The 21,787-nt window shown below is 53.1% G+C and overlaps 18 non-coding genes across 18 annotated transcripts; all 18 read right to left on the bottom strand.

Moving 5' to 3' along the window:
• Window positions 1-969: 969 nt before the first annotated feature.
• On the bottom strand, window positions 970-1,042 carry trnak-cuu (transfer RNA lysine (anticodon CUU)). Its single transcript has one exon. It is a non-coding gene; the product is annotated as a tRNA-Lys (tRNA).
• Window positions 1,043-2,072: 1,030 nt separating this feature from the next.
• On the bottom strand, window positions 2,073-2,145 carry trnak-cuu (transfer RNA lysine (anticodon CUU)). Its single transcript has one exon. It is a non-coding gene; the product is annotated as a tRNA-Lys (tRNA).
• Window positions 2,146-3,175: 1,030 nt separating this feature from the next.
• Window positions 3,176-3,248, bottom strand: trnak-cuu (transfer RNA lysine (anticodon CUU)). The gene has a single exon. It is a non-coding gene; the product is annotated as a tRNA-Lys (tRNA).
• Window positions 3,249-4,278: 1,030 nt separating this feature from the next.
• trnak-cuu (transfer RNA lysine (anticodon CUU)) lies at window positions 4,279-4,351 on the bottom strand. Its single transcript has one exon. It is a non-coding gene; the product is annotated as a tRNA-Lys (tRNA).
• Window positions 4,352-5,381: 1,030 nt separating this feature from the next.
• Window positions 5,382-5,454, bottom strand: trnak-cuu (transfer RNA lysine (anticodon CUU)). The gene has a single exon. It is a non-coding gene; the product is annotated as a tRNA-Lys (tRNA).
• Window positions 5,455-6,484: 1,030 nt separating this feature from the next.
• trnak-cuu (transfer RNA lysine (anticodon CUU)) lies at window positions 6,485-6,557 on the bottom strand. The gene has a single exon. It is a non-coding gene; the product is annotated as a tRNA-Lys (tRNA).
• A 1,031-nt stretch (window positions 6,558-7,588) lies between these two features.
• trnak-cuu (transfer RNA lysine (anticodon CUU)) lies at window positions 7,589-7,661 on the bottom strand. The gene has a single exon. It is a non-coding gene; the product is annotated as a tRNA-Lys (tRNA).
• A 1,030-nt stretch (window positions 7,662-8,691) lies between these two features.
• On the bottom strand, window positions 8,692-8,764 carry trnak-cuu (transfer RNA lysine (anticodon CUU)). Its single transcript has one exon. It is a non-coding gene; the product is annotated as a tRNA-Lys (tRNA).
• Window positions 8,765-9,795: 1,031 nt separating this feature from the next.
• On the bottom strand, window positions 9,796-9,868 carry trnak-cuu (transfer RNA lysine (anticodon CUU)). The gene has a single exon. It is a non-coding gene; the product is annotated as a tRNA-Lys (tRNA).
• A 1,030-nt stretch (window positions 9,869-10,898) lies between these two features.
• On the bottom strand, window positions 10,899-10,971 carry trnak-cuu (transfer RNA lysine (anticodon CUU)). The gene has a single exon. It is a non-coding gene; the product is annotated as a tRNA-Lys (tRNA).
• A 1,031-nt stretch (window positions 10,972-12,002) lies between these two features.
• trnak-cuu (transfer RNA lysine (anticodon CUU)) lies at window positions 12,003-12,075 on the bottom strand. Its single transcript has one exon. It is a non-coding gene; the product is annotated as a tRNA-Lys (tRNA).
• Window positions 12,076-13,105: 1,030 nt separating this feature from the next.
• Window positions 13,106-13,178, bottom strand: trnak-cuu (transfer RNA lysine (anticodon CUU)). The gene has a single exon. It is a non-coding gene; the product is annotated as a tRNA-Lys (tRNA).
• Window positions 13,179-14,209: 1,031 nt separating this feature from the next.
• On the bottom strand, window positions 14,210-14,282 carry trnak-cuu (transfer RNA lysine (anticodon CUU)). The gene has a single exon. It is a non-coding gene; the product is annotated as a tRNA-Lys (tRNA).
• Window positions 14,283-15,312: 1,030 nt separating this feature from the next.
• On the bottom strand, window positions 15,313-15,385 carry trnak-cuu (transfer RNA lysine (anticodon CUU)). The gene has a single exon. It is a non-coding gene; the product is annotated as a tRNA-Lys (tRNA).
• A 1,030-nt stretch (window positions 15,386-16,415) lies between these two features.
• Window positions 16,416-16,488, bottom strand: trnak-cuu (transfer RNA lysine (anticodon CUU)). Its single transcript has one exon. It is a non-coding gene; the product is annotated as a tRNA-Lys (tRNA).
• Window positions 16,489-17,517: 1,029 nt separating this feature from the next.
• Window positions 17,518-17,590, bottom strand: trnak-cuu (transfer RNA lysine (anticodon CUU)). Its single transcript has one exon. It is a non-coding gene; the product is annotated as a tRNA-Lys (tRNA).
• A 1,030-nt stretch (window positions 17,591-18,620) lies between these two features.
• Window positions 18,621-18,693, bottom strand: trnak-cuu (transfer RNA lysine (anticodon CUU)). Its single transcript has one exon. It is a non-coding gene; the product is annotated as a tRNA-Lys (tRNA).
• A 1,027-nt stretch (window positions 18,694-19,720) lies between these two features.
• Window positions 19,721-19,793, bottom strand: trnak-cuu (transfer RNA lysine (anticodon CUU)). The gene has a single exon. It is a non-coding gene; the product is annotated as a tRNA-Lys (tRNA).
• Window positions 19,794-21,787: the final 1,994 nt, after the last annotated feature.

The following is a 21,787-nucleotide window of genomic DNA, read 5'->3' as shown; positions in this document are numbered from 1 at the left end:
TTCTGCCACAATCCACACAATTCAGTGGGAAAGACTGGCAGCCCCGGCTGTGCAGGGCCGATTCCAAGCCGCCATCTCTCTTCATCACCCCCACTCCATTGCCGCACCGTCCTGTCTCTACTGTAACAACCCTCCTCAACACACACTTCTGGCACCGTCCAAGCCATCAGCAAGCTTACAACACAGCACCGCCAAAGAAAGAACGGTGCTCATGAGACAGCCTCGTCATCATCCCTCCAACACCACGCACAGTCCCCACCCCCAGCATCCACTCTCTGCTCGACACAATCCACCCCACCACAAGCCGCAGACACCGACACTCCCACACGCACTGCCACATCGCCATTGCTCCAAAACAAGGAAGATGCGCATGAAGGTTCCGTTTGATGTGTCTGAGTCGATTTTGAAGAAAAGCAGACCATCGATTTGAGAGCTCTCCATAAATCGAAGCTTCAGCATGTGCAATTATAATCAGGATTTCACTGCTTCCTCCCAGCGCCACGGACCCACGTCGATTCGAATCTCGGGCGACTACCTGTGTGGAGTTTGCACATTCAGCCCGTGTCTGCGTGGATTTCGTCCGACGGATCCGCTTTCCTCCCACACTCCAAAAGTGTGCAGGTCAGGTGTTCTGGCCATGCTAAATTGCACATTGTTTTCAGGGATGTGTAGGTTCGGTGCATTTGTTCGGGGTAAATACATAGTCATGCGGTATGGGTTTGGGTGCCTGGGGGATGCTCTTGGGAGAGGTCGGTCGCCTGTTTCCTCAGTCGAGGGATTCTATGCTAATTTCTGATTTCGCACATTTGGAGGACCTGAAAGAGATCAATTCAAACAGAAGCCAGGCGTTGCGGCAGGCAAAACGGGCCTGCACTTGCTTCCCCACCGCCAGAACGGGAGGGCCATTGAGTCTGATTTGCTCGCACCGCCTTCTCTGTTGTCCTGTGGCAATGCAATTTAAAAGCGACCCGCCCGAGCAGGGACTTGAACCCTGGACCCTCAGATTAAGAGTCTGATGCTCTACCGACTGAGCTACCCGGGCGCCAGGCGTGCGCTTGCACGAGCTGGCAAAAACGTTCACGCTTCACACTGCCGCGCAGCCATTCTGCCACAATCCACACAATTCAGTGGGAAAGACTGGCAGCCCCGGCTGTGCAGGGCCGATTCCAAGCCGCCATCTCTCTTCATCACCCCCACTCCATTGCCGCACCGTCCTGTCTCTACTGTAACAACCCTCCTCAACACACACTTCTGGCACCGTCCAAGCCATCAGCAAGCTTACAACACAGCACCGCCAAAGAAAGAACGGTGCTCATGAGACAGCCTCGTCATCATCCCTCCAACACCACGCACAGTCCCCACCCCCAGCATCCACTCTCTGCTCGACACAATCCACCCCACCACAAGCCGCAGACTCCGACACTCCCACACGCACTGCCACATCGCCATTGCTCCAAAACAAGGAAGATGCGCATGAAGGTTCCGTTTGATGTGTCTGAGTCGATTTTGAAGAAAAGCAGACCATCGATTTGAGAGCTCTCCATAAATCGAAGCTTCAGCATGTGCAATTATAATCAGGATTTCACTGCTTCCTCCCAGCGCCACGGACCCACGTCGATTCGAATCTCGGGCGACTACCTGTGTGGAGTTTGCACATTCAGCCCGTGTCTGCGTGGATTTCGTCCGACGGATCCGCTTTCCTCCCACACTCCAAAAGTGTGCAGGTCAGGTGTTCTGGCCATGCTAAATTGCCCATTGTTTTCAGGGATGTGTAGGTTCGGTGCATTTGTTCGGGGTAAATACATAGTCATGCGGTATGGGTTTGGGTGCCTGGGGGATGCTCTTGGGAGAGGTCGGTCGCCTGTTTCCTCAGTCGAGGGATTCTATGCTAATTTCTGATTTCGCACATTTGGAGGACCTGAAAGAGATCAATTCAAACAGAAGCCAGGCGTTGCGGCAGGCAAAACGGGCCTGCACTTGCTTCCCCACCGCCAGAACGGGAGGGCCATTGAGTCTGATTTGCTCGCACCGCCTTCTTTGTTGTCCTGTGGCAGTGCAATTTAAAAGCGATCCGCCCGAGCAGGGACTTGAACCCTGGACCCTCAGATTAAGAGTCTGATGCTCTACCGACTGAGCTACCCGGGCGCCAGGCGTGCGCTTGCACGAGCTGGCAAAAACGTCCACGCTTCACACTGCCGCGCAGCCATTCTGCCACAATCCACACAATTCAGTGGGAAAGACTGGCAGCCCCGGCTGTGCAGGGCCGATTCCAAGCCGCCATCTCTCTTCATCACCCCCACTCCATTGCCGCACCGTCCTGTCTCTACTGTAACAACCCTCCTCAACACACACTTCTGGCACCGTCCAAGCCATCAGCAAGCTTACAACACAGCACCGCCAAAGAAAGAACGGTGCTCATGAGACAGCCTCGTCATCATCCCTCCAACACCACGCACAGTCCCCACCCCCAGCATCCACTCTCTGCTCGACACAATCCACCCCACCACAAGCCGCAGACACCGACACTCCCACACGCACTGCCACATCGCCATTGCTCCAAAACAAGGAAGATGCGCATGAAGGTTCCGTTTGATGTGTCTGAGTCGATTTTGAAGAAAAGCAGACCATCGATTTGAGAGCTCTCCATAAATCGAAGCTTCAGCATGTGCAATTATAATCAGGATTTCACTGCTTCCTCCCAGCGCCACGGACCCACGTCGATTCGAATCTCGGGCGACTACCTGTGTGGAGTTTGCACATTCAGCCCGTGTCTGCGTGGATTTCGTCCGACGGATCCGCTTTCCTCCCACACTCCAAAAGTGTGCAGGTCAGGTGTTCTGGCCATGCTAAATTGCCCATTGTTTTCAGGGATGTGTAGGTTCGGTGCATTTGTTCGGGGTAAATACATAGTCATGCGGTATGGGTTTGGGTGCCTGGGGGATGCTCTTGGGAGAGGTCGGTCGCCTGTTTCCTCAGTCGAGGGATTCTATGCTAATTTCTGATTTCGCACATTTGGAGGACCTGAAAGAGATCAATTCAAACAGAAGCCAGGCGTTGCGGCAGGCAAAACGGGCCTGCACTTGCTTCCCCACCGCCAGAACGGGAGGGCCATTGAGTCTGATTTGCTCGCACCGCCTTCTCTGTTGTCCTGTGGCAATGCAATTTAAAAGCGACCCGCCCGAGCAGGGACTTGAACCCTGGACCCTCAGATTAAGAGTCTGATGCTCTACCGACTGAGCTACCCGGGCGCCAGGCGTGCGCTTGCACGAGCTGGCAAAAACGTTCACGCTTCACACTGCCGCGCAGCCATTCTGCCACAATCCACACAATTCAGTGGGAAAGACTGGCAGCCCCGGCTGTGCAGGGCCGATTCCAAGCCGCCATCTCTCTTCATCACCCCCACTCCATTGCCGCACCGTCCTGTCTCTACTGTAACAACCCTCCTCAACACACACTTCTGGCACCGTCCAAGCCATCAGCAAGCTTACAACACAGCACCGCCAAAGAAAGAACGGTGCTCATGAGACAGCCTCGTCATCATCCCTCCAACACCACGCACAGTCCCCACCCCCAGCATCCACTCTCTGCTCGACACAATCCACCCCACCACAAGCCGCAGACTCCGACACTCCCACACGCACTGCCACATCGCCATTGCTCCAAAACAAGGAAGATGCGCATGAAGGTTCCGTTTGATGTGTCTGAGTCGATTTTGAAGAAAAGCAGACCATCGATTTGAGAGCTCTCCATAAATCGAAGCTTCAGCATGTGCAATTATAATCAGGATTTCACTGCTTCCTCCCAGCGCCACGGACCCACGTCGATTCGAATCTCGGGCGACTACCTGTGTGGAGTTTGCACATTCAGCCCGTGTCTGCGTGGATTTCGTCCGACGGATCCGCTTTCCTCCCACACTCCAAAAGTGTGCAGGTCAGGTGTTCTGGCCATGCTAAATTGCCCATTGTTTTCAGGGATGTGTAGGTTCGGTGCATTTGTTCGGGGTAAATACATAGTCATGCGGTATGGGTTTGGGTGCCTGGGGGATGCTCTTGGGAGAGGTCGGTCGCCTGTTTCCTCAGTCGAGGGATTCTATGCTAATTTCTGATTTCGCACATTTGGAGGACCTGAAAGAGATCAATTCAAACAGAAGCCAGGCGTTGCGGCAGGCAAAACGGGCCTGCACTTGCTTCCCCACCGCCAGAACGGGAGGGCCATTGAGTCTGATTTGCTCGCACCGCCGTCTCTGTTGTCCTGTGGCAGTGCAATTTAAAAGCGACCCGCCCGAGCAGGGACTTGAACCCTGGACCCTCAGATTAAGAGTCTGATGCTCTACCGACTGAGCTACCCGGGCGCCAGGCGTGCGCTTGCACGAGCTGGCAAAAACGTTCACGCTTCACACTGCCCCGCAGCCATTCTGCCACAATCCACACAATTCAGTGGGAAAGACTGGCAGCCCCGGCTGTGCAGGGCCGATTCCAAGCCGCCATCTCTCTTCATCACCCCCACTCCATTGCCGCACCGTCCTGTCTCTACTGTAACAACCCTCCTCAACACACACTTCTGGCACCGTCCAAGCCATCAGCAAGCTTACAACACAGCACCGCCAAAGAAAGAACGGTGCTCATGAGACAGCCTCGTCATCATCCCTCCAACACCACGCACAGTCCCCACCCGCAGCATCCACTCTCTGCTCGACACAATCCACCCCACCACAAGCCGCAGACACCGACACTCCCACACGCACTGCCACATCGCCATTGCTCCAAAACAAGGAAGATGCGCATGAAGGTTCCGTTTGATGTGTCTGAGTCGATTTTGAAGAAAAGCAGACCATCGATTTGAGAGCTCTCCATAAATCGAAGCTTCAGCATGTGCAATTATAATCAGGATTTCACTGCTTCCTCCCAGCGCCACGGACCCACGTCGATTCGAATCTCGGGCGACTACCTGTGTGGAGTTTGCACATTCAGCCCGTGTCTGCGTGGATTTCGTCCGACGGATCCGCTTTCCTCCCACACTCCAAAAGTGTGCAGGTCAGGTGTTCTGGCCATGCTAAATTGCCCATTGTTTTCAGGGATGTGTAGGTTCGGTGCATTTGTTCGGGGTAAATACATAGTCATGCGGTATGGGTTTGGGTGCCTGGGGGATGCTCTTGGGAGAGGTCGGTCGCCTGTTTCCTCAGTCGAGGGATTCTATGCTAATTTCTGATTTCGCACATTTGGAGGACCTGAAAGAGATCAATTCAAACAGAAGCCAGGCGTTGCGGCAGGCAAAACGGGCCTGCACTTGCTTCCCCACCGCCAGAACGGGAGGGCCATTGAGTCTGATTTGCTCGCACCGCCTTCTCTGTTGTCCTGTGGCAATGCAATTTAAAAGCGACCCGCCCGAGCTGGGGCTTGAACCCTGGACCCTCAGATTAAGAGTCTGATGCTCTACCGACTGAGCTACCCGGGCGCCAGGCATGCGCTTGCACGAGCTGGCAAAAACGTTCACGCTTCACACTGCCGCGCAGCCATTCTGCCACAATCCACACAATTCAGTGGGAAAGACTGGCAGCCCCGGCTGTGCAGGGCCGATTCCAAGCCGCCATCTCTCTTCATCACCCCCACTCCATTGCCGCACCGTCCTGTCTCTACTGTAACAACCCTCCTCAACACACACTTCTGGCACCGTCCAAGCCATCAGCAAGCTTACAACACAGCACCGCCAAAGAAAGAACGGTGCTCATGAGACAGCCTCGTCATCATCCCTCCAACACCACGCACAGTCCCCACCCCCAGCATCCACTCTCTGCTCGACACAATCCACCCCACCACAAGCCGCAGACTCCGACACTCCCACACGCACTGCCACATCGCCATTGCTCCAAAACAAGGAAGATGCGCATGAAGGTTCCGTTTGATGTGTCTGAGTCGATTTTGAAGAAAAGCAGACCATCGATTTGAGAGCTCTCCATAAATCGAAGCTTCAGCATGTGCAATTATAATCAGGATTTCACTGCTTCCTCCCAGCGCCACGGACCCACGTCGATTCGAATCTCGGGCGACTACCTGTGTGGAGTTTGCACATTCAGCCCGTGTCTGCGTGGATTTCGTCCGACGGATCCGCTTTCCTCCCACACTCCAAAAGTGTGCAGGTCAGGTGTTCTGGCCATGCTAAATTGCCCATTGTTTTCAGGGATGTGTAGGTTCGGTGCATTTGTTCGGGGTAAATACATAGTCATGCGGTATGGGTTTGGGTGCCTGGGGGATGCTCTTGGGAGAGGTCGGTCGCCTGTTTCCTCAGTCGAGGGATTCTGTGCTAATTTCTGATTTCGCACATTTGGAGGACCTGAAAGAGATCAATTCAAACAGAAGCCAGGCGTTGCGGCAGGCAAAACGGGCCTGCACTTGCTTCCCCACCGCCAGAACGGGAGGGCCATTGAGTCTGATTTGCTCGCACCGCCTTCTCTGTTGTCCTGTGGCAATGCAATTTAAAAGCGACCCGCCCGAGCAGGGACTTGAACCCTGGACCCTCAGATTAAGAGTCTGATGCTCTACCGACTGAGCTACCCGGGCGCCAGGCGTGCGCTTGCACGAGCTGGCAAAAACGTCCACGCTTCACACTGCCGCGCAGCCATTCTGCCACAATCCACACAATTCAGTGGGAAAGACTGGCAGCCCCGGCTGTGCAGGGCCGATTCCAAGCCGCCATCTCTCTTCATCACCCCCACTCCATTGCCGCACCGTCCTGTCTCTACTGTAACAACCCTCCTCAACACACACTTCTGGCACCGTCCAAGCCATCAGCAAGCTTACAACACAGCACCGCCAAAGAAAGAACGGTGCTCATGAGACAGCCTCGTCATCATCCCTCCAACACCACGCACAGTCCCCACCCCCAGCATCCACTCTCTGCTCGACACAATCCACCCCACCACAAGCCGCAGACACCGACACTCCCACACGCACTGCCACATCACCATCAGCTCCAAAACAAGGAAGATGCGCATGAAGGTTCCGTTTGATGTGTCTGAGTCGATTTTGAAGAAAAGCAGACCATCGATTTGAGAGCTCTCCATAAATCGAAGCTTCAGCATGTGCAATTATAATCAGGATTTCACTGCTTCCTCCCAGCGCCACGGACCCACGTCGATTCGAATCTCGGGCGACTACCTGTGTGGAGTTTGCACATTCAGCCCGTGTCTGCGTGGATTTCGTCCGACGGATCCGCTTTCCTCCCACACTCCAAAAGTGTGCAGGTCAGGTGTTCTGGCCATGCTAAATTGCCCATTGTTTTCAGGGATGTGTAGGTTCGGTGCATTTGTTCGGGGTAAATACATAGTCATGCGGTATGGGTTTGGGTGCCTGGGGGATGCTCTTGGGAGAGGTCGGTCGCCTGTTTCCTCAGTCGAGGGATTCTATGCTAATTTCTGATTTCGCACATTTGGAGGACCTGAAAGAGATCAATTCAAACAGAAGCCAGGCGTTGCGGCAGGCAAAACGGGCCTGCACTTGCTTCCCCACCGCCAGAACGGGAGGGCCATTGAGTCTGATTTGCTCGCACCGCCTTCTTTGTTGTCCTGTGGCAGTGCAATTTAAAAGCGATCCGCCCGAGCAGGGACTTGAACCCTGGACCCTCAGATTAAGAGTCTGATGCTCTACCGACTGAGCTACCCGGGCGCCAGGCGTGCGCTTGCACGAGCTGGCAAAAACGTCCACGCTTCACACTGCCGCGCAGCCATTCTGCCACAATCCACACAATTCAGTGGGAAAGACTGGCAGCCCCGGCTGTGCAGGGCCGATTCCAAGCCGCCATCTCTCTTCATCACCCCCACTCCATTGCCGCACCGTCCTGTCTCTACTGTAACAACCCTCCTCAACACACACTTCTGGCACCGTCCAAGCCATCAGCAAGCTTACAACACAGCACCGCCAAAGAAAGAACGGTGCTCATGAGACAGCCTCGTCATCATCCCTCCAACACCACGCACAGTCCCCACCCGCAGCATCCACTCTCTGCTCGACACAATCCACCCCACCACAAGCCGCAGACACCGACACTCCCACACGCACTGCCACATCGCCATTGCTCCAAAACAAGGAAGATGCGCATGAAGGTTCCGTTTGATGTGTCTGAGTCGATTTTGAAGAAAAGCAGACCATCGATTTGAGAGCTCTCCATAAATCGAAGCTTCAGCATGTGCAATTATAATCAGGATTTCACTGCTTCCTCCCAGCGCCACGGACCCACGTCGATTCGAATCTCGGGCGACTACCTGTGTGGAGTTTGCACATTCAGCCCGTGTCTGCGTGGATTTCGTCCGACGGATCCGCTTTCCTCCCACACTCCAAAAGTGTGCAGGTCAGGTGTTCTGGCCATGCTAAATTGCCCATTGTTTTCAGGGATGTGTAGGTTCGGTGCATTTGTTCGGGGTAAATACATAGTCATGCGGTATGGGTTTGGGTGCCTGGGGGATGCTCTTGGGAGAGGTCGGTCGCCTGTTTCCTCAGTCGAGGGATTCTATGCTAATTTCTGATTTCGCACATTTGGAGGACCTGAAAGAGATCAATTCAAACAGAAGCCAGGCGTTGCGGCAGGCAAAACGGGCCTGCACTTGCTTCCCCACCGCCAGAACGGGAGGGCCATTGAGTCTGATTTGCTCGCACCGCCTTCTCTGTTGTCCTGTGGCAATGCAATTTAAAAGCGACCCGCCCGAGCAGGGACTTGAACCCTGGACCCTCAGATTAAGAGTCTGATGCTCTACCGACTGAGCTACCCGGGCGCCAGGCGTGCGCTTGCACGAGCTGGCAAAAACGTTTACGCTTCACACTGCCGCGCAGCCATTCTGCCACAATCCACACAATTCAGTGGGAAAGACTGGCAGCCCCGGCTGTGCAGGGCCGATTCCAAGCCGCCATCTCTCTTCATCACCCCCACTCCATTGCCGCACCGTCCTGTCTCTACTGTAACAACCCTCCTCAACACACACTTCTGGCACCGTCCAAGCCATCAGCAAGCTTACAACACAGCACCGCCAAAGAAAGAACGGTGCTCATGAGACAGCCTCGTCATCATCCCTCCAACACCACGCACAGTCCCCACCCCCAGCATCCACTCTCTGCTCGACACAATCCACCCCACCACAAGCCGCAGACACCGACACTCCCACACGCACTGCCACATCACCATCAGCTCCAAAACAAGGAAGATGCGCATGAAGGTTCCGTTTGATGTGTCTGAGTCGATTTTGAAGAAAAGCAGACCATCGATTTGAGAGCTCTCCATAAATCGAAGCTTCAGCATGTGCAATTATAATCAGGATTTCACTGCTTCCTCCCAGCGCCACGGACCCACGTCGATTCGAATCTCGGGCGACTACCTGTGTGGAGTTTGCACATTCAGCCCGTGTCTGCGTGGATTTCGTCCGACGGATCCGCTTTCCTCCCACACTCCAAAAGTGTGCAGGTCAGGTGTTCTGGCCATGCTAAATTGCCCATTGTTTTCAGGGATGTGTAGGTTCGGTGCATTTGTTCGGGGTAAATACATAGTCATGCGGTATGGGTTTGGGTGCCTGGGGGATGCTCTTGGGAGAGGTCGGTCGCCTGTTTCCTCAGTCGAGGGATTCTATGCTAATTTCTGATTTCGCACATTTGGAGGACCTGAAAGAGATCAATTCAAACAGAAGCCAGGCGTTGCGGCAGGCAAAACGGGCCTGCACTTGCTTCCCCACCGCCAGAACGGGAGGGCCATTGAGTCTGATTTGCTCGCACCGCCTTCTCTGTTGTCCTGTGGCAATGCAATTTAAAAGCGACCCGCCCGAGCTGGGACTTGAACCCTGGACCCTCAGATTAAGAGTCTGATGCTCTACCGACTGAGCTACCCGGGCGCCAGGCATGCGCTTGCACGAGCTGGCAAAAACGTTTACGCTTCACACTGCCGCGCAGCCATTCTGCCACAATCCACACAATTCAGTGGGAAAGACTGGCAGCCCCGGCTGTGCAGGGCCGATTCCAAGCCGCCATCTCTCTTCATCACCCCCACTCCATTGCCGCACCGTCCTGTCTCTACTGTAACAACCCTCCTCAACACACACTTCTGGCACCGTCCAAGCCATCAGCAAGCTTACAACACAGCACCGCCAAAGAAAGAACGGTGCTCATGAGACAGCCTCGTCATCATCCCTCCAACACCACGCACAGTCCCCACCCCCAGCATCCACTCTCTGCTCGACACAATCCACCCCACCACAAGCCGCAGACACCGACACTCCCACACGCACTGCCACATCGCCATTGCTCCAAAACAAGGAAGATGCGCATGAAGGTTCCGTTTGATGTGTCTGAGTCGATTTTGAAGAAAAGCAGACCATCGATTTGAGAGCTCTCCATAAATCGAAGCTTCAGCATGTGCAATTATAATCAGGATTTCACTGCTTCCTCCCAGCGCCACGGACCCACGTCGATTCGAATCTCGGGCGACTACCTGTGTGGAGTTTGCACATTCAGCCCGTGTCTGCGTGGATTTCGTCCGACGGATCCGCTTTCCTCCCACACTCCAAAAGTGTGCAGGTCAGGTGTTCTGGCCATGCTAAATTGCCCATTGTTTTCAGGGATGTGTAGGTTCGGTGCATTTGTTCGGGGTAAATACATAGTCATGCGGTATGGGTTTGGGTGCCTGGGGGATGCTCTTGGGAGAGGTCGGTCGCCTGTTTCCTCAGTCGAGGGATTCTATGCTAATTTCTGATTTCGCACATTTGGAGGACCTGAAAGAGATCAATTCAAACAGAAGCCAGGCGTTGCGGCAGGCAAAACGGGCCTGCACTTGCTTCCCCACCGCCAGAACGGGAGGGCCATTGAGTCTGATTTGCTCGCACCGCCTTCTCTGTTGTCCTGTGGCAATGCAATTTAAAAGCGACCCGCCCGAGCAGGGACTTGAACCCTGGACCCTCAGATTAAGAGTCTGATGCTCTACCGACTGAGCTACCCGGGCGCCAGGCGTGCGCTTGCACGAGCTGGCAAAAACGTTTACGCTTCACACTGCCGCACAGCCATTCTGCCACAATCCACACAATTCAGTGGGAAAGACTGGCAGCCCCGGCTGTGCAGGGCCGATTCCAAGCCGCCATCTCTCTTCATCACCCCCACTCCATTGCCGCACCGTCCTGTCTCTACTGTAACAACCCTCCTCAACACACACTTCTGGCACCGTCCAAGCCATCAGCAAGCTTACAACACAGCACCGCCAAAGAAAGAACGGTGCTCATGAGACAGCCTCGTCATCATCCCTCCAACACCACGCACAGTCCCCACCCCCAGCATCCACTCTCTGCTCGACACAATCCACCCCACCACAAGCCGCAGACACCGACACTCCCACACGCACTGCCACATCACCATCAGCTCCAAAACAAGGAAGATGCGCATGAAGGTTCCGTTTGATGTGTCTGAGTCGATTTTGAAGAAAAGCAGACCATCGATTTGAGAGCTCTCCATAAATCGAAGCTTCAGCATGTGCAATTATAATCAGGATTTCACTGCTTCCTCCCAGCGCCACGGACCCACGTCGATTCGAATCTCGGGCGACTACCTGTGTGGAGTTTGCACATTCAGCCCGTGTCTGCGTGGATTTCGTCCGACGGATCCGCTTTCCTCTCACACTCCAAAAGTGTGCAGGTCAGGTGTTCTGGCCATGCTAAATTGCCCATTGTTTTCAGGGATGTGTAGGTTCGGTGCATTTGTTCGGGGTAAATACATAGTCATGCGGTATGGGTTTGGGTGCCTGGGGGATGCTCTTGGGAGAGGTCGGTCGCCTGTTTCCTCAGTCGAGGGATTCTATGCTAATTTCTGATTTCGCACATTTGGAGGACCTGAAAGAGATCAATTCAAACAGAAGCCAGGCGTTGCGGCAGGCAAAACGGGCCTGCACTTGCTTCCCCACCGCCAGAACGGGAGGGCCATTGAGTCTGATTTGCTCGCACCGCCTTCTTTGTTGTCCTGTGGCAGTGCAATTTAAAAGCGATCCGCCCGAGCAGGGACTTGAACCCTGGACCCTCAGATTAAGAGTCTGATGCTCTACCGACTGAGCTACCCGGGCGCCAGGCGTGCGCTTGCACGAGCTGGCAAAAACGTCCACGCTTCACACTGTCGCGCAGCCATTCTGCCACAATCCACACAATTCAGTGGGAAAGACTGGCAGCCCCGGCTGTGCAGGGCCGATTCCAAGCCGCCATCTCTCTTCATCACCCCCACTCCATTGCCGCACCGTCCTGTCTCTACTGTAACAACCCTCCTCAACACACACTTCTGGCACCGTCCAAGCCATCAGCAAGCTTACAACACAGCACCGCCAAAGAAAGAACGGTGCTCATGAGACAGCCTCGTCATCATCCCTCCAACACCACGCACAGTCCCCACCCGCAGCATCCACTCTCTGCTCGACACAATCCACCCCACCACAAGCCGCAGACACCGACACTCCCACACGCACTGCCACATCGCCATTGCTCCAAAACAAGGAAGATGCGCATGAAGGTTCCGTTTGATGTGTCTGAGTCGATTTTGAAGAAAAGCAGACCATCGATTTGAGAGCTCTCCATAAATCGAAGCTTCAGCATGTGCAATTATAATCAGGATTTCACTGCTTCCTCCCAGCGCCACGGACCCACGTCGATTCGAATCTCGGGCGACTACCTGTGTGGAGTTTGCACATTCAGCCCGTGTCTGCGTGGATTTCGTCCGACGGATCCGCTTTCCTCCCACACTCCAAAAGTGTGCAGGTCAGGTGTTCTGGCCATGCTAAATTGCCCATTGTTTTCAGGGATGTGTAGGTTCGGTGCATTTGTTCGGGGTAAATACATAGTCATGCGGTATGGGTTTGGGTGCCTGGGGGATGCTCTTGGGAGAGGTCGGTCGCCTGTTTCCTCAGTCGAGGGATTCTATGCTAATTTCTGATTTCGCACATTTGGAGGACCTGAAAGAGATCAATTCAAACAGAAGCCAGGCGTTGCGGCAGGCAAAACGGGCCTGCACTTGCTTCCCCACCGCCAGAACGGGAGGGCCATTGAGTCTGATTTGCTCGCACCGCCTTCTCTGTTGTCCTGTGGCAATGCAATTTAAAAGCAACCCGCCCGAGCAGGGACTTGAACCCTGGACCCTCAGATTAAGAGTCTGATGCTCTACCGACTGAGCTACCCGGGCGCCAGGCGTGCGCTTGCACGAGCTGGCAAAAACGTTTACGCTTCACACTGCCGCGCAGCCATTCTGCCACAATCCACACAATTCAGTGGGAAAGACTGGCAGCCCCGGCTGTGCAGGGCCGATTCCAAGCCGCCATCTCTCTTCATCACCCCCACTCCATTGCCGCACCGTCCTGTCTCTACTGTAACAACCCTCCTCAACACACACTTCTGGCACCGTCCAAGCCATCAGCAAGCTTACAACACAGCACCGCCAAAGAAAGAACGGTGCTCATGAGACAGCCTCGTCATCATCCCTCCAACACCACGCACAGTCCCCACCCCCAGCATCCACTCTCTGCTCGACACAATCCACCCCACCACAAGCCGCAGACACCGACACTCCCACACGCACTGCCACATCACCATCAGCTCCAAAACAAGGAAGATGCGCATGAAGGTTCCGTTTGATGTGTCTGAGTCGATTTTGAAGAAAAGCAGACCATCGATTTGAGAGCTCTCCATAAATCGAAGCTTCAGCATGTGCAATTATAATCAGGATTTCACTGCTTCCTCCCAGCGCCACGGACCCACGTCGATTCGAATCTCGGGCGACTACCTGTGTGGAGTTTGCACATTCAGCCCGTGTCTGCGTGGATTTCGTCCGACGGATCCGCTTTCCTCCCACACTCCAAAAGTGTGCAGGTCAGGTGTTCTGGCCATGCTAAATTGCCCATTGTTTTCAGGGATGTGTAGGTTCGGTGCATTTGTTCGGGGTAAATACATAGTCATGCGGTATGGGTTTGGGTGCCTGGGGGATGCTCTTGGGAGAGGTCGGTCGCCTGTTTCCTCAGTCGAGGGATTCTATGCTAATTTCTGATTTCGCACATTTGGAGGACCTGAAAGAGATCAATTCAAACAGAAGCCAGGCGTTGCGGCAGGCAAAACGGGCCTGCACTTGCTTCCCCACCGCCAGAACGGGAGGGCCATTGAGTCTGATTTGCTCGCACCGCCTTCTCTGTTGTCCTGTGGCAATGCAATTTAAAAGCGACCCGCCCGAGCTGGGACTTGAACCCTGGACCCTCAGATTAAGAGTCTGATGCTCTACCGACTGAGCTACCCGGGCGCCAGGCGTGCGCTTGCACGAGCTGGCAAAAACGTTTACGCTTCACACTGCCGCGCAGCCATTCTGCCACAATCCACACAATTCAGTGGGAAAGACTGGCAGCCCCGGCTGTGCAGGGCCGATTCCAAGCCGCCATCTCTCTTCATCACCCCCACTCCATTGCCGCACCGTCCTGTCTCTACTGTAACAACCCTCCTCAACACACACTTCTGGCACCGTCCAAGCCATCAGCAAGCTTACAACACAGCACCGCCAAAGAAAGAACGGTGCTCATGAGACAGCCTCGTCATCATCCCTCCAACACCACGCACAGTCCCCACCCGCAGCATCCACTCTCTGCTCGACACAATCCACCCCACCACAAGCCGCAGACACCGACACTCCCACACGCACTGCCACATCGCCATTGCTCCAAAACAAGGAAGATGCGCATGAAGGTTCCGTTTGATGTGTCTGAGTCGATTTTGAAGAAAAGCAGACCATCGATTTGAGAGCTCTCCATAAATCGAAGCTTCAGCATGTGCAATTATAATCAGGATTTCACTGCTTCCTCCCAGCGCCACGGACCCACGTCGATTCGAATCTCGGGCGACTACCTGTGTGGAGTTTGCACATTCAGCCCGTGTCTGCGTGGATTTCGTCCGACGGATCCGCTTTCCTCCCACACTCCAAAAGTGTGCAGGTCAGGTGTTCTGGCCATGCTAAATTGCCCATTGTTTTCAGGGATGTGTAGGTTCGGTGCATTTGTTCGGGGTAAATACATAGTCATGCGGTATGGGTTTGGGTGCCTGGGGGATGCTCTTGGGAGAGGTCGGTCGCCTGTTTCCTCAGTCGAGGGATTCTATGCTAATTTCTGATTTCGCACATTTGGAGGACCTGAAAGAGATCAATTCAAACAGAAGCCAGGCGTTGCGGCAGGCAAAACGGGCCTGCACTTGCTTCCCCACCGCCAGAACGGGAGGGCCATTGAGTCTGATTTGCTCGCACCGCCTTCTCTGTTGTCCTGTGGCAATGCAATTTAAAAGCGACCCGCCCGAGCTGGGACTTGAACCCTGGACCCTCAGATTAAGAGTCTGATGCTCTACCGACTGAGCTACCCGGGCGCCAGGCATGCGCTTGCACGAGCTGGCAAAAACGTTCACGCTTCACACTGCCGCGCAGCCATTCTGCCACAATCCACACAATTCAGTGGGAAAGACTGGCAGCCCCGGCTGTGCAGGGCCGATTCCAAGCCGCCATCTCTCTTCATCACCCCCACTCCATTGCCGCACCGTCCTGTCTCTACTGTAACAACCCTCCTCAACACACACTTCTGGCACCGTCCAAGCCATCAGCAAGCTTACAACACAGCACCGCCAAAGAAAGAACGGTGCTCATGAGACAGCCTCGTCATCATCCCTCCAACACCACGCACAGTCCCCACCCCCAGCATCCACTCTCTGCTCGACACAATCCACCCCACCACAAGCCGCAGACTCCGACACTCCCACACGCACTGCCACATCGCCATTGCTCCAAAACAAGGAAGATGCGCATGAAGGTTCCGTTTGATGTGTCTGAGTCGATTTTGAAGAAAAGCAGACCATCGATTTGAGAGCTCTCCATAAATCGAAGCTTCAGCATGTGCAATTATAATCAGGATTTCACTGCTTCCTCCCAGCGCCACGGACCCACGTCGATTCGAATCTCGGGCGACTACCTGTGTGGAGTTTGCACATTCAGCCCGTGTCTGCGTGGATTTCGTCCGACGGATCCGCTTTCCTCCCACACTCCAAAAGTGTGCAGGTCAGGTGTTCTGGCCATGCTAAATTGCCCATTGTTTTCAGGGATGTGTAGGTTCGGTGCATTTGTTCGGGGTAAATACATAGTCATGCGGTATGGGTTTGGGTGCCTGGGGGATGCTCTTGGGAGAGGTCGGTCGCCTGTTTCCTCAGTCGAGGGATTCTATGCTAATTTCTGATTTCGCACATTTGGAGGACCTGAAAGAGATCAATTCAAACAGAAGCCAGGCGTTGCGGCAGGCAAAACGGGCCTGCACTTGCTTCCCCACCGCCAGAACGGGAGGGCCATTGAGTCTGATTTGCTCGCACCGCCTTCTTTGTTGTCCTGTGGCAGTGCAATTTAAAAGCGATCCGCCCGAGCAGGGACTTGAACCCTGGACCCTCAGATTAAGAGTCTGATGCTCTACCGACTGAGCTACCCGGGCGCCAGGCGTGCGCTTGCACGAGCTGGCAAAAACGTCCACGCTTCACACTGCCGCGCAGCCATTCTGCCACAATCCACACAATTCAGTGGGAAAGACTGGCAGCCCCGGCTGTGCAGGGCCGATTCCAAGCCGCCATCTCTCTTCATCACCCCCACTCCATTGCCGCACCGTCCTGTCTCTACTGTAACAACCCTCCTCAACACACACTTCTGGCACCGTCCAAGCCATCAGCAAGCTTACAACACAGCACCGCCAAAGAAAGAACGGTGCTCATGAGACAGCCTCGTCATCATCCCTCCAACACCACGCACAGTCCCCACCCCCAGCATCCACTCTCTGCTCGACACAATCCACCCCACCACAAGCCGCAGACACCGACACTCCCACACGCACTGCCACATCGCCATTGCTCCAAAACAAGGAAGATGCGCATGAAGGTTCCGTTTGATGTGTCTGAGTCGATTTTGAAGAAAAGCAGACCATCGATTTGAGAGCTCTCCATAAATCGAAGCTTCAGCATGTGCAATTATAATCAGGATTTCACTGCTTCCTCCCAGCGCCACGGACCCACGTCGATTCGAATCTCGGGCGACTACCTGTGTGGAGTTTGCACATTCAGCCCGTGTCTGCGTGGATTTCGTCCGACGGATCCGCTTTCCTCCCACACTCCAAAAGTGTGCAGGTCAGGTGTTCTGGCCATGCTAAATTGCCCATTGTTTTCAGGGATGTGTAGGTTCGGTGCATTTGTTCGGGGTAAATACATAGTCATGCGGTATGGGTTTGGGTGCCTGGGGGATGCTCTTGGGAGAGTCGGTCGCCTGTTTCCTCAGTCGAGGGATTCTATGCTAATTTCTGATTTCGCACATTTGGAGGACCTGAAAGAGATCAATTCAAACAGAAGCCAGGCGTTGCGGCAGGCAAAACGGGCCTGCACTTGCTTCCCCACCGCCAGAACGGGAGGGCCATTGAGTCTGATTTGCTCGCACCGCCTTCTCTGTTGTCCTGTGGCAATGCAATTTAAAAGCGACCCGCCCGAGCTGGGACTTGAACCGTGGACCCTCAGATTAAGAGTCTGATGCTCTACCGACTGAGCTACCCGGGCGCCAGGCATGCGCTTGCACGAGCTGGCAAAAACGTTCACGCTTCACACTGCCGCGCAGCCATTCTGCCACAATCCACACAATTCAGTGGGAAAGACTGGCAGCCCCGGCTGTGCAGGGCCGATTCCAAGCCGCCATCTCTCTTCATCACCCCCACTCCATTGCCGCACCGTCCTGTCTCTACTGTAACAACCCTCCTCAACACACACTTCTGGCACCGTCCAAGCCATCAGCAAGCTTACAACACAGCACCGCCAAAGAAAGAACGGTGCTCATGAGACAGCCTCGTCATCATCCCTCCAACACCACGCACAGTCCCCACCCCCAGCATCCACTCTCTGCTCGACACAATCCACCCCACCACAAGCCGCAGACTCCGACACTCCCACACGCACTGCCACATCGCCATTGCTCCAAAACAAGGAAGATGCGCATGAAGGTTCCGTTTGATGTGTCTGAGTCGATTTTGAAGAAAAGCAGACCATCGATTTGAGAGCTCTCCATAAATCGAAGCTTCAGCATGTGCAATTATAATCAGGATTTCACTGCTTCCTCCCAGCGCCACGGACCCACGTCGATTCGAATCTCGGGCGACTACCTGTGTGGAGTTTGCACATTCAGCCCGTGTCTGCGTGGATTTCGTCCGACGGATCCGCTTTCCTCCCACACTCCAAAAGTGTGCAGGTCAGGTGTTCTGGCCATGCTAAATTGCCCATTGTTTTCAGGGATGTGTAGGTTCGGTGCATTTGTTCGGGGTAAATACATAGTCATGCGGTATGGGTTTGGGTGCCTGGGGGATGCTCTTGGGAGAGGTCGGTCGCCTGTTTCCTCAGTCGAGGGATTCTATGCTAATTTCTGATTTCGCACATTTGGAGGACCTGAAAGAGATCAATTCAAACAGAAGCCAGGCGTTGCGGCAGGCAAAACGGGCCTGCACTTGCTTCCCCACCGCCAGAACGGGAGGGCCATTGAGTCTGATTTGCTCGCACCGCCTTCTTTGTTGTCCTGTGGCAGTGCAATTTAAAAGCGATCCGCCCGAGCAGGGACTTGAACCCTGGACCCTCAGATTAAGAGTCTGATGCTCTACCGACTGAGCTACCCGGGCGCCAGGCGTGCGCTTGCACGAGCTGGCAAAAACGTCCACGCTTCACACTGCCGCGCAGCCATTCTGCCACAATCCACACAATTCAGTGGGAAAGACTGGCAGCCCCGGCTGTGCAGGGCCGATTCCAAGCCGCCATCTCTCTTCATCACCCCCACTCCATTGCCGCACCGTCCTGTCTCTACTGTAACAACCCTCCTCAACACACACTTCTGGCACCGTCCAAGCCATCAGCAAGCTTACAACACAGCACCGCCAAAGAAAGAACGGTGCTCATGAGACAGCCTCGTCATCATCCCTCCAACACCACGCACAGTCCCCACCCGCAGCATCCACTCTCTGCTCGACACAATCCACCCCACAAGCCGCAGACACCGACACTCCCACACGCACTGCCACATCGCCATTGCTCCAAAACAAGGAAGATGCGCATGAAGGTTCCGTTTGATGTGTCTGAGTCGATTTTGAAGAAAAGCAGACCATCGATTTGAGAGCTCTCCATAAATCGAAGCTTCAGCATGTGCAATGAAAATCAGGATTTCACTGCTTCCTCCCAGCGCCACGGACCCACGTCGATTCGAATCTCGGGCGACTCCCTGTGTGGAGTTTGCACATTCAGCCCGTGTCTGCGTGGATTTCGTCCGACGGATCCGCTTTCCTCCCACACTCCAAAAGTGTGCAGGTCAGGTGTTCTGGCCATGCTAAATTGCCCATTGTTTTCAGGGATGTGTAGGTTCGGTGCATTTGTTCGGGGTAAATACATAGTCATGCGGTATGGGTTTGGGTGCCTGGGGGATGCTCTTGGGAGAGGTCGGTCGCCTGTTTCCTCAGTCGAGGGATTCTATGCTAATTTCTGATTTCGCACATTTGGAGGACCTGAAAGAGATCAATTCAAACAGAAGCCAGGCGTTGCGGCAGGCAAAACGGGCCTGCACTTGCTTCCCCACCGCCAGAACGGGAGGGCCATTGAGTCTGATTTGCTCGCACCGCCTTCTCTGTTGTCCTGTGGCAGTGCAATTTAAAAGCGACCCGCCCGAGCAGGGACTTGAACCCTGGACCCTCAGATTAAGAGTCTGATGCTCTACCGACTGAGCTACCTGGGATTCTGTTTGTTGCCCTGCTGCGGCCTTTCCTGCCTGAGTTGGAAAAGACTTTCGTTCACGTGTGCACCCATGTCATTAAAAATTCTGTGAGGTCATTTATTTTCCTCGTGAATGTAACTCAATAATTTTCTAACTTTGAGAAATTCCTCACTCTTCATTTTAAGATGAGGCATATCCAGTTCAGAATCTTCTGAAGGTGTTTCTTCCCTTTGTGTAACCAGTAAAACATTGACCTTTTGCTTTGATTCCGTATCGAAAAAGCTTTTGAGCATATTTACAAAACACTCAGTTTCTTTGCCTGGTGTCAAATCGCTCACCTCACTCTCCTTTTGATTTGACAAAACGTCCTAAAAACCTTACTTTTAAAGGTTTACCTATCACAGGAAGTAACACCAACACTTTAGGTATGTTCGCAAAATTTAGTTTTTGATTTCTTGTCTGCTTCCTGTTTAATCTCATGCTGTGTTTTTTTTAAAATGCTGCCTAGTCAACTCTTGCTCCATTTAATTACTCCCTGCAGTTTGACACAGTCCAAACAAGTGGTTTCGGAATTCTGATTTACCAATTTTTCTTTAATTTCACTGGCCCTTTCATCTCATGCACAAAAACTAAATCAAGTGTACTGAACTCGGTCGATTCATTTTGGGCATCCCAAATGGCCAAAAAATACAAAAGGAATTCCTTCCTCCCAATCGCCTGTCTTAACTTGACTGTAAACTCTTAACATGGTCTTAACACTACTTGCAATTCCAAATGATATGCATTGATTTGAATTGTTTTATTGCTCAGCTATCCATTACTTCCCTGAAAGTTTTTTGTATAAAATTTTCCCCTTGATGTGGTTGTTTTGCTGTGGTTAGTCCATACCCAGTGAAAGATTTGAGTAACTCTTCTCGAATTTTAGCTGTAATGTTGTGTGATGGAATGGCCTCTGGAAATCTAGGAGACACGTCCAGTATTAACAATTACTGATTCCCACTTTTGGTTTTAGTTTGGGGACCTACACAATCGATTATGACCCTTGTCAAAAAGGTTTCTCAATTGCAGGAATGGGTATTAAAGGTGTTGGTTTTTATCTTTGCCTGAGGTTTTCCAGTTAACTGACACATGTGAAATATCTGGCAAAACTCAATTACATCCTTATGCAGTCCAGGGCAGTAAAAATGTTTTTGTATTTTAGCTTCAGTTTGTTTTACCCCAAATAACCTTCTATTGATAATTCATGCACTCTCCACAGTACCTCCTTTCTCTAACCCATGGTAACACAATTTGGAGAACATCTGCCTGCCTGACTGACTATGTGGTGGCCTCCATTTCCTCTTTTAGATGGTAACTAGATTAGATTACTTACAGTGTGGAAACAGGCCCTTCGGCCCAACAAATTCACACCAACACACTACCCACCTATTCCCCTACATTTACCCCTTTAACCAACACTATGGGCAATTCACCTGACCTGCACATCTTTGGACTGTGGGAAGAAACCCACACAGACACAGGGAGAATGTGCAAACTCCACACAGTCAGTCACCTGAGTCAGGAATTGAACCCAGGTCTGCTAGTACTGTGAGGCAGCAGTGCTAACCGCTGTGCTGCCCACATTTGGAAATACACTCCGATTCTACTTCTGTGTACACTTTCCAATGTAATTGCATCAATTTTACATCTTTGTTGTAATTCAGTTAAATTCCTTAAGCTAAAAATATCCACTTTGTCTTCCACATGTTCCTGTTTTGGCTCAACCATTTGATCAAACATGGTCTGATAGTTCTACATCAACTTCCTTATTTGTATTCTTTGACTTCTCCACCTGTTTCAACTGGTGGCCTTGTGACCTTGTAATTACAGTCAGGTAAATTTCCAGGATATACTTCTTGTAATGCCTTAGTTGCCCGATTCTCTACTGGCTTTTCAACCACAGTAGACATCACTCCTGTGATCCAGATATGTTGTTACCAAGGAGAAATTGTATTCCTGGAACTGAGTGTTCCTGC

Source organism: Hemiscyllium ocellatum, chromosome 28 (assembly GCF_020745735.1).
Source record: "Hemiscyllium ocellatum isolate sHemOce1 chromosome 28, sHemOce1.pat.X.cur, whole genome shotgun sequence".
Taxonomy (NCBI): domain Eukaryota; kingdom Metazoa; phylum Chordata; class Chondrichthyes; order Orectolobiformes; family Hemiscylliidae; genus Hemiscyllium; species Hemiscyllium ocellatum.
Note: the sequence above shows the minus strand (reverse complement) of the source record. Positions and strands in the feature narration are given on the sequence as shown.